The sequence below is a fragment of the Porites lutea genome (genome assembly GCF_958299795.1).
Source record: "Porites lutea chromosome 5 unlocalized genomic scaffold, jaPorLute2.1 SUPER_5_unloc_2, whole genome shotgun sequence".
In the NCBI taxonomy this organism is placed as follows: domain Eukaryota; kingdom Metazoa; phylum Cnidaria; class Anthozoa; order Scleractinia; family Poritidae; genus Porites; species Porites lutea.
Window position 1 is genome coordinate 234,214 of NW_027332289.1, and position 10,787 is coordinate 245,000.

General features: G+C 39.2%; 1 pseudogene; it reads left to right on the forward strand.

Annotated features, from left to right (window-relative positions):
- Positions 1 to 228: 228 nt before the first annotated feature.
- Positions 229 to 7,952, forward strand: LOC140925397 (uncharacterized; annotated as a pseudogene).
- The last annotated feature ends 2,835 nt before the right edge of the window (positions 7,953 to 10,787 follow it).

A 10,787-nucleotide genomic window follows, 5' to 3' on the forward strand; every position in this document is an offset into this window, starting at 1 on the left:
AATAAAAGACGCGCCCGAAAAGAGGGCACGATGAAGAAATCTTTACACGGTCCTTCAAACAGTTTTTTTTTCTTTATCGAATATTGTCAGCCTCTTCAAAGGAGTAGAAAGTACAGCACGCCTCTTTCCTTTACGTTGCCCCATTCTAAAAAGAGCCTAGAACATAACTGTCTCCAATATTAAAAGTAAATGGAAACATGATATCTTTGTGTGGTAGTACTTTAAACAATGGCTTCCACTCTCAACGGATACAAACTGGTGATGGACTGCTGGAAGGATGATCCAAATGAACGACCCTCATTCTCTCAACTGATTCCAATATTAGAGGAGATGATGACAGAAGATACCCCATGCTATTGTTTCAAACTGCTGGATCAGAACCAGCCATGTTACCGTGAAGCATCTGCTACTAACACCAGTAAAAACTAGTACTCTTGATACGAAGCTGTAATTTCTGTAGGATCTCTGTGGTTTAATTTTTGTCTTAGAACCGCTTCTTCTTCAGATTAATAGGGAGCTTTAGCAACGACGACGGCGACGGCAGCGAGAACCTCAAAAAAGCAATAGATTTGATTGGCAAAACAACAACTTTGCACGTGCATCACGCTTTTTTGTATTTTACTTTGCCGTCACTGCACAACTACGGCGTGAAATCCCTAATTTCACGTTTTATGGAGGACGTAAACAAGCGAAAACGAATTTTTCTTTCTCTTTCAAAACTTTAGTGTGGTCCCTAAGAAATCAACTCCAAAGAAATTTGCCTACATTTGACATTTTCAGGGAATTGGAATAAGCGTGATACAGTTTGAAAAAACGCAAATTCAGTTTAAAGATGACTTTTTCGCTGCCGTCGCTGTCTTCGATGCTAAAGCTCCCTCATACAGGACCCTCCGGGAGGCTCCAGTATGAAAGCATGCTGGAATGCTCGACTGATATTTAGACTAATAATTAGATTGCACCCGTCCGTAACACCAAGTAAATACCCATATTAAACTGCTATGTTAATGTTTGCCAGCATTAGCATTCATAACCAGTCTCCTCTTCTGACTATGATTTGACCGCCAAAGTAGAACACTCTCTATTAACTCATTATGACAACATCTTTTATACATAGATATTTAATTTCTTTACGTTCAACCCGAATTAAGCGACACTTATATGAGTAGAAATATTAGCTTTTCGTCTTGCACACCCAAAGTGGGACAAAAAAAATGCAATTTCTACGTCTAAGCGAGACGACCAGCATCCGCGCTATTTTCATATGGGAGTCCCCCTCCTCTCCCAACAAAGGAATTATAGGACTTAGATGACGAGCACAACTGTTTAATGGGTTATTACAATAAGATACCCAGTAATATTTAATTTCATTTGAAAGAAATCGAGAAAATTCTGAATAACATAGTTAATGTAAAAATTTTAGGGACTAAAATCGGGTTCAATTTTCTTAAGCATATTAATATCGCATGCTATTCCCCAACCTCTTTCCTAAGAGAGAACCCTGGGAACGAGGTTGGCCATTCCCTACAAATGACTATTAAGTTGTTAATATAACTCGAATCTCTAGTTCTTTCACTTTTTTAGTCTGTCTACGTAGTACTGGAAATAGTTTTTTTGCGCCGACATGAAAAGGTATTCGACACAGCATAAACAGCAACGGTAGAGAACTGGAACAAGTTGTTCACACACATCGAACATTGTACCAGAACGGTTGACCGAGAGGCCAGTTTAGTGAAATAAATCACAGTCCTCTCTCCTGAAAATGTGGGTCCCAGCCCACGCACGCCCCTACCCATTTACCTGAAAACCTCTTTACACTGCGACAAGAAGTGGCAGAAACCTATCCAATATTTGATGATCCACATTTCAAGATGGACGGCGGCGCAGTTTCGCTCCCTAACAGGAAAATCACCGTTCTTATTTTAGAACAGAAGCAAAATCCGCTATTCTTTTCAGTGTCGGTGCGAGGGCTATCAGGTATAGTGTGGCTGATCATAGCCTTCAGAGTTCCTCAGACGCCATATTAACCCACCACATAATTCCGTGGCCATAATTCAGTGTTACGAAGGTGTGGCTGGGTTAGTTTGAGCGCGGCTTACCTTTTCTAGTGGACTTAAAAACGTTTCCGAAAAGAGGAATGGGTTAGAGCAGTACCATTTGCAAAACACCAGGTAACGAGTGGGCTTGGCTAAAACAGATCACCTTTCGCCTAAAGAGGAAGCCTGGCACTGGTCGTTTCGGTAAAAAACGGGAAAAAAATAAAAACCTCGATAATATTGACAATATTGCCAGTAGAAGAAAAAAAATCCAAAAATTGTAGAGACCTTTGGTGCTGTTGAACAATAATTATGGTAATTTTATGGATTAGATTTTTGTGCTCTTTCAAATAGTGTCGTTAGCAGATCATTCAGGAAACCTACGTCTAGGTATGAAAAGTGACCGGGAACGAGAAAATGATTATCAGGAGCAGTTCGGAAAAAATAACATTAAATTTCCGACGGATGGTGCCAATACAATACGCAATGCAGGAACCTTTGTTACAATTTCTGCAGCTAAGATCAAGGTTGGAATTTGGTATACAATATATAACACGCTATTCTCTAAAGACGCAATATCAGGGTCAGCCACCGGAAGGAGACTATCCGCTTCGGCGTTCAGCCGGTACCCCTTCTCCTTCTGCATATATAATTCTTTTATTTAATGGATCATACTCCACCTCATGAATAATTTACTAATGACTCATAGCTTTTAGATCCGAAATGTCATCGAGAAGCTTAAGAAGCGTTTGCTGGTTTGTCAATCACGGAAGTATGCCAGGAACGAAGTCAGTACCAGTAAAAAAGTTTCGATGTTTGTAACAATAACTTAACTTATGCAACCACATTTATTCATTTAATACATATTGCATATTTACCTAATAATATTGCTTCATTTTATAATGATAAAAATAATTTTTTGAATGGCAGTGGTAAGATAGAATATTGTAGGGGCTTCGGTTTGAATGGGTTATTTGATATATCGTACTATTATCCAAATTCATAGCCACGCCAAGAAAACCCGGTGGCGATCAGCACCTGTTTGAAAGGATTGTTTGTGATTGGCTGGGGAAACAAGAGGGATTGTGACATAACAATATCCCTATCCCTGAAAACAATGGAAGTGCAGATGAAATAAGAGGTTTAGAACGGCGCAGGTCAAAAACCCAGAAGAAACTAATGTCATCACTCCTCTTCTTTGTGTTCTCAGGACATGACCTCACTTGATATATCGATACTGGCCTATTTCATAAACGAATGTCCAGCTTTTGTCAGTTTCCATATATTTGATGTCATTCTTTAAAATAAATTAAAGGCTTTTAAAATTTATCTGTGTTTGTGGTCATTTCTGACTGCCGGATACGCTGAGAATCTCGAGAAAAGCAATCTCCGGTTTTAACTTGAAAACAAATCTTAGGGAAGAGTCAGGCAGAGAATGAACCTAATCCTTGCCCTGTCTGTTGCCGCTTTTTCGTCTTCTCTTCACCCTGTTCCCCCCAAGACAGATTATTTAGCCTAATGATTCAAACTAGAGAAAAAGCGAGACGGTCATGTGGTATCTTTGTTTACTAAGACGTTAATTCGAATTCGACATGTGCTTTACCACATGTTGCAAAAGGCAAACAGTTTGTGCAAAATCATTGTTTTTTTCGTACCCTCTAACTGATAAATAACCAATTGCCTCGTTTGTGTATGCAGAAACCCCTTAGGATTTTTCCCCTGGAGGGCTAATTTGAATGGACCGGCACAAATATCACAAGGCATATTGCGTGTTGGAGTGGAGAGGGAACTGCATGAGTGAGACAATCTGAGCGTCAGTCCAAAACGAGAGTTGTAAAAAAGCCGGCTTCTTGGGCTCTGTGAGAAAAGGCCAACAGATTCGATGGGAAATAATTGACACGCCGACGCCACAAAAATAGATTATCCTCTCTACGCGCACCTGAATTTACTATAAATACGTCAAACAACAAGAAAATAGATTGGAAGTTGGTGCCACTACAAAAATGCTCGTGGAAGTTGTGAAACGTCGTACGCTTAACAAAATTCTTCAGAGAAGACAACCTCTTTTACTACGACTCCTCAATCAAGCAGAATGCCTCGTTCTGTATATTCTGCCTTAGGATAACAATATTCTCCGTAATGTTCTGTTTCACCATAACCGTAAGTGGAACAATTTGACCACCAGATTTCCAGCAAGGCCGCAGCAGTCTTATTGGGCAAATTACTACATTATTTGAGGTCTGGCAAAAAAGGTTCTAAATTTATAAGGTTCTTCATTTCTATTTATTTGGAAGGAGCCATAGTAACTGTTGTTGACTACCACAAAAATAAAGAAACTTGAGAGTTTGGTCCTTAATTATACAGCAGTGGCCTTCGGGCTTCAGTTTGGCCTACAAAGAAGTGGAGGGAAAGGCCCCGTCCCTGGATCCGCAACTGTAGCTTTAGTTTAAGTTTAACAATACTTTGTCATGCAAAAACAAGTAAATAAATTACAGAAAATAGAAAAAGTGCATGACTGGAGACTAATTGGGGGAAACTAAATTCTCATACAAAGAATATTCTCTAATATTAAACATACTAAAAATTAAGAAGTAAAATTTAAATGCGGCCCAAAACTAATTTAATTAAATTGCATACTAAAATTGACACAAAAAATTAAGAAGTAAAATTTAAATACGGCCGAAAGCTAACCTAATTAAATTGCATACTTGTCACTCACGAGTTACACTTGATTTAAAATTGACACAAATGATGTAATAGATAGGACTTAAAACTGCTTAATGAAGATGCATGCATAATGCTCGATGGAATACTATTCCAGTCTGTTATGTAGCGATTAAAAATGAAAATTTAAAGCAATTTGTACGTGTCCTCTTGGGTCTTATCTTAAAATTATGGTTCATACGCGTTTTTGCTAATACATTAAAATCAAAAAACATATGAGGATCTATGTCATAGTGTCCGAAAATAATCTTGTACATCTGATGAATTTGGTTTAGGATATACAGTGTCTTATGGGAATTTTGGTCGTGTCGAAAGTTTTTGGGGGTTTTTTCGTCTCATCCGAAACTCTTAGCTACCATGATGGGTCGACTGGTCGAAAAATAGATCTCATTGAGTAGCCGTACTTTATACCGAAATTCTTAGGAGACTTTCTTTAATAATGACGGTAATATCTCGGTTAAAAAAAAACGTGAAAATCGTTGATAAGTTTATAAAAAACTCCGAATACCTTATACGAACATGACTGGCAGTTATCCAGGAATTTTAAGCCTTTCTCGAGCTCAAGAAATTTCTTGGCAATATTTGCTCCTTCGAACAGTTATTTTACTGGAAAAAAGTCGTTGGGTCCCCCTGAAAGTAGCCTGCGAGGAAGGTCATTGTGAGAAGTCGCGCGCGAGTGGGACACGAAAAGAGATGTGAGAGCGAAGAACTGAGCCAGCGTTGTCGCGCGACAGTCGCACCGGAATGGAGTCGAGCTTGCTCGCAGTCAAGAAAGAATGTGATTTAATTAAAGGAAGTCACATTTTTGGGCTCCTTGCTGTAATGGTTTGATTTTTGATTTGGTTTTTTTTTTGTTTAATAAGCAAAGCAGGAAAAATTATGTTAGGAAAAAGAAAGGCGCAAGGAGAGGTTACATGCAATAACATCACAGGTTTATGAGCCCGCCAGACTAACATTCATCATCACCGCTGGGCGCGAGGCTTTTAGTATTATTTTACGTATTGTATGGGAACGAAAATGTACCAACACATATTCCCCTCAAACGCTTTAGTTGCCCTCATAGACATCCCCATACACCTCGTACGGCTGGGCATTAGGTGTCAATAGATGTCATTTAGCGCCTTCCATTCTGGGACGGGACTAGACTTGACGGGATGGGGCTGGCTCTATTGTTTTTCTTTATATCAACTATGCTTGTAATGATTTCGCCCGCGATTATCCCGTGTCCATTAGCTTCCCACAGTGGGAGACGTTCCTCCATCATTTACCTTCGCGCCGTCCTTTTCGCCTATTTTATTGAGAAACCGTCGTAATCAGTGGCAATTTAGGCAGCACAATTTGGAAGCTTATAGGCCGAAAAATTCTTGTCTTAATTTGGTTGTAATTAAGAAGAATTTCGTCCAAACACTGCTGCATTCCAATAAAATGTTTCCGAAATACGTTTAACTCAAATTCGACATCTTACGTGTGGTACGGTACAAGTTAAAGGGCGCCTTTTACTATATTTGCGACAACTATGATTAAGTTGGACATTGACCAATTTTGGGAGTTTTTAGACGACCTCAAACTTAAAAGCGGGCTTAAATACAACTAATGTAGCACCAAAACAGTGTTTCGATGTAGGACAAGATAAAAAAACAAACAAACAAACAAGAGTTTATGTTAACTCTTGACTGGTTGCACTTATTGATGTCTTACTCATTAAAAAACTGACTAAACAAAATATTTGAGCAGAAATTTACACAAGGGTGAGGATACGCTTGCAAAGTAAAACTTCATGAAAGTTTTGTTAGCGAGATTGTCTTAGACCTCTAGGGGTCGGGGGTTTCGACCTCTATTACGCAAATTACTTTGCACAATATACAGGTAGTTTAGTTTTCAAACAAAAGTCTTGGAATACAAATTATAAACAAACTAATCTCGCACCTGTCGTTTATAATTACTGGCACAACGTTCTTAAAGTAAGCACCACTTAAATCAGTAAATTCCAACGGAACTCCTCTTGCTGATGAAAGGAAAATGAATTATAAACACAGCTTATTCGAAACTGAATTCTGCTGGTAGCATAATCTCGATACAATTTTTTTTGTCAGCCATTTATAGCCTCCCAGGGAGAAAGAGAAAGAAAAACTGAATGGAAAACAAAAGCGAACGTTTCAAATCCAGCGAGACTGAGACCGCAGAGAGCAGACGAGAAGCGTTTTTTTGATTCAAAGAAGAGGTTGATAATTCTGATAAAAGTGCCAGCAATGGCCGCGGAAAAAAGATTATAGACACCAAAGAATCTTCGTGTCAAACAGAACTTGACGAAATCTTGCGGCGACAAATGGGGGAATTTGAAGAAAAATTGGAACAAGTGCGAGAGACAATGGAGAAATAATGTGCTGAAGAGAAAGGGGACTTTGAAATGAGAGTGAGGAATGAGTATAATGAGATCATTAAAGCTAAAGACGAGCTTAATAGAGTTCTTACAGAGGAAAAAGACTTCTTTCGGAACGAACTTTGTGAACTGAGGAGATCATTCGACCTTTTCACTAGACACGTTCATCGTGATGCATTCCATCACCTGAGCTTGCGAAACGAGAACGAAATCCCTGACACCATTACAAAGTCAACGGCGAATGGAACTGCAAGCAGTTGCTGTGAAAACGTCTTTAATATAGCGGATAACAGGGAACTGTTGACTCTGCTGCGGAAACAAGAAGAAATCATGTTAGGATCGTTTGAGAGAGAAAAAGCTGCGATGTCAGAAAGGTTTCAGCAGGAGAAAGTCTCTTTGCGCAAAGTCGTAGAAGACGAATGTGAATCGAAGTACTCTTTTGAGCGAGCTTATCTGCTGCAGAGCATTGAAGTCCTCAAAGAAGGTCTTGAAAGTTTGAGAATTCAAAAACATGAACTTGCCAAAATTTTCGAAGGGAAAAAAAATGCCATGGAGCTCAGCTTTAAACGAAAGGAAGATGAACTGCGGCAGCAATTGAAACTAGAACTTCAGCGGAAAATGATTCTTGCTCAAAAACAATGGGCCCGCACTAAAATTTAACAAGACCAAACGTTAGTTCTTTAATGAATTCATATACATGTTCTGGAATCTAATTGGCTAGAGCAATGCAGTTTTTAGTTAACAGAGCAAAACACGAGGAAGTATAATGCAAAGGAAGGAAATAAAATGAAAATATCTCGAGGAACGTAGAACTAAAGGTTGGCTAATAAACAGTAAAAGAAAGACTTAAGAACCACTTTAAGGTCGCGCGTGACACTGGGATGTGTTTTTGCGATGAATTGTGATCCATTAAATTTTTTTCGTGTATATTATTTCACCGCATGTAAGGGAATCCGGGACAGTCTTGGATTCTGGATTCCACGACTTGGACTCCGGATTCCAGGTACTAGATTCCAGTCTTTGTCAGAAGAGCTTGGTCCAGGATCCCGGATTCGACAAGCAAAAATTTCCCGGATTCACGATTCCTTAACAAAAAATTCCCTGGATTCTGGAATCAGGATTCCCTCAAATTGGGCGAATTATTAAGGGGTAATCATACGACTTTTCTCGCTTAATTTGTTATCACACTCAATTATTATTGCCTTGACAGCCTTTTATATATTCTCTTTGATTTAAATGTAATAATTTGAAATATAATGTCATTACCTACAAAACTGTAGGAAGTTTATTTGCTAAATGACCGACTATCGTGTTTATACAACATTGATTTATCTTAAATGTAATATTATACAAAGCACTAGCCACATGTAGTCACTGATTGCCTTTTAATGGAAACTTCTACTGATACCTCTAGTGCTGCATGACCTGTAAGTTGGTTACCCTCCCCCTACCATACAAAAGTCTGTACAATTTTGTGTGGACTTTGTGGAGCAATAATGTCGCTTTCTTTGGAGAAAATGGAAACGTTCTGATTCTTCTGATTCCGATTCCGTCGCGCTTATTATTTTTTTGATATTCACTAAGTCGTAAGGGCTCTTATGACTCCGTTTACGACCCCGACTCCGACTCGCCGTAGTTGCCGTAGCTGAACAACTCCATGCGTCACCGTTGTTTTTTAGGTGCAAACGAATAAAGAAAACTTTAAAAGGTTTGTTTTTGTATTGATCTTATGTGTTCAATGTGCCTATATATCGGGCCTCTAGGGTCACTGCAGGGAAACATGAGTAAGGGTGTGTCTCTGAAGTAGCCAATTGATTGATTGATATGATACTTGTGAAACGTTTTTTTTCTCCTTTCAAGGCATAAAAACATCTTTAGAGACTTTGTTGTTGTTAAATATCGCTATATTCTTTGAAAATGGTATGCCTGCCTATAACTTTTCTTTGGAAGATAATTAATCAGTCTGATTTATGCCCGGGTTATAACGCTTCACCCAAAAGTTTCATGCATTGTTGCAGTGCTTGCTTATGATTGGCTAGAGTGAAATAACCAATCAGAAAAAGCTTTAGAACCAAAACCAGAAAGCACAGGGAACACACTCGCAGGGATCAATAAATTATCCGCAGGAAAGACGTTTTTCAAACGGAACAAAAGTCTGAATGGTTTGCTTGTCGTATAGTACATGAACTTTAAAATATTTTATGCGATATTCGTGATTTTTAACTAATTTTTTTCGTTTAAATAGATGGTAAGTTTCAACGGAAGGCCAAATTTTGGAAAAAAAATTGGTGGAAATTCATATGAACTGTTTTAAAATGTCTTAAAAGACTAGTCGTCATTATTTTTCTAAATGACCTAGCCTGCGAGAGTAGACGCCTTTGTCGGCTCTTGTGTGTCTCACCCGCCGAGAAAATATCGTCTGCGATCCCAAGCTGGGAAACGACTTCCGTGACGTCAGCATTTTTCAGCCAATCAGCTCTTATTTTTGTGAAGCTAACACGCGTGGTGATCTCGGGTGCAATGGCAGACAGTGATAATGAGCAAATTTTCAAATTAGCAGGAATGATGTATTATGTAGATCCCAAAGCTGTAGAAATCATGGGTTTTCTTGGAAATAAGGAACGAATTCAAATACCCATTAACAGTAAGCATTCATCCCTTGAAGCTCTTAAGGGTACTTAATAAGCATCATTGAAGCTCATTGAAAACTCTGGTTTGAAAGCTGAGTCCGAAAAGCGTTGTTTAGGATCCTCGATTAAAATGAAACTCTGTCGGTTAGAAAGGTCCACCGCAGAAGGGAGCAAAGGTTACTTACTTCGGAAATTTCCGTGAAACGTAAACACATAATTTCAATCACTGTGATGCGTTATTTCAACTTTTTGATGTCCGTGATAACTTGCGTAGGACCGCCCCCTCCCCCGCCCCACCCGCAACGCCCCTCCCTTTACCCATCTCACGGCATTAACGCAAAGATCCGCTCGAAAAAAAAGAAAAACTCCCCAAGTGTTCCCGTAGAGACTTGACACAAGCGAATTTTTAAGCCTTCCAAGCTTGAATCCACTTGTTGATTGTGTCCTGTGCGCCGTAGTGGCTTAGCTTGAATTGGGTAGGAGGCGTTGGTGTGGGACAGTATCAAAAGCTTTAGCAAAGACAAACAAGATAATATCGCTTTACTTGCCATGATCAAGGTTTTTAGCAAGATCTTTGAGAGTGATGCGCAGTTGGGTTTCCATGAATGAGATTTGCGGAAGCCAAACTGGATATCAGACACGATCTTGAACTCTTCAAGGTGGGACATAATGTGACTAAATGTCAGATATGTTCCATGATCTTACAGGAAAGAGAAGTGAGGAAAATGGGTCTGTAGTTCGAGGCAAGTGACCCCGGGAGGGAGGGTACCTCCTTATAAGAGGCTAATGGGGATTTCCCGCTGGATAGAGTCGCATTTTCACGACTGGTTTGACTATAATGGGGTCACATTTTCAATACAGGTACTAGAATGGGGTCGCACACTTTCTGAGTTTTAGGGTAAGTCAGTTCTTCATATTTACGATTAGCATATTAAACGTACCAGAATGTTTGTACTGTAGGTGAAAAGTGAAGTGTTCTTCATTCTGAATATAAGGTAGATACACGAATAGAAGGTGACT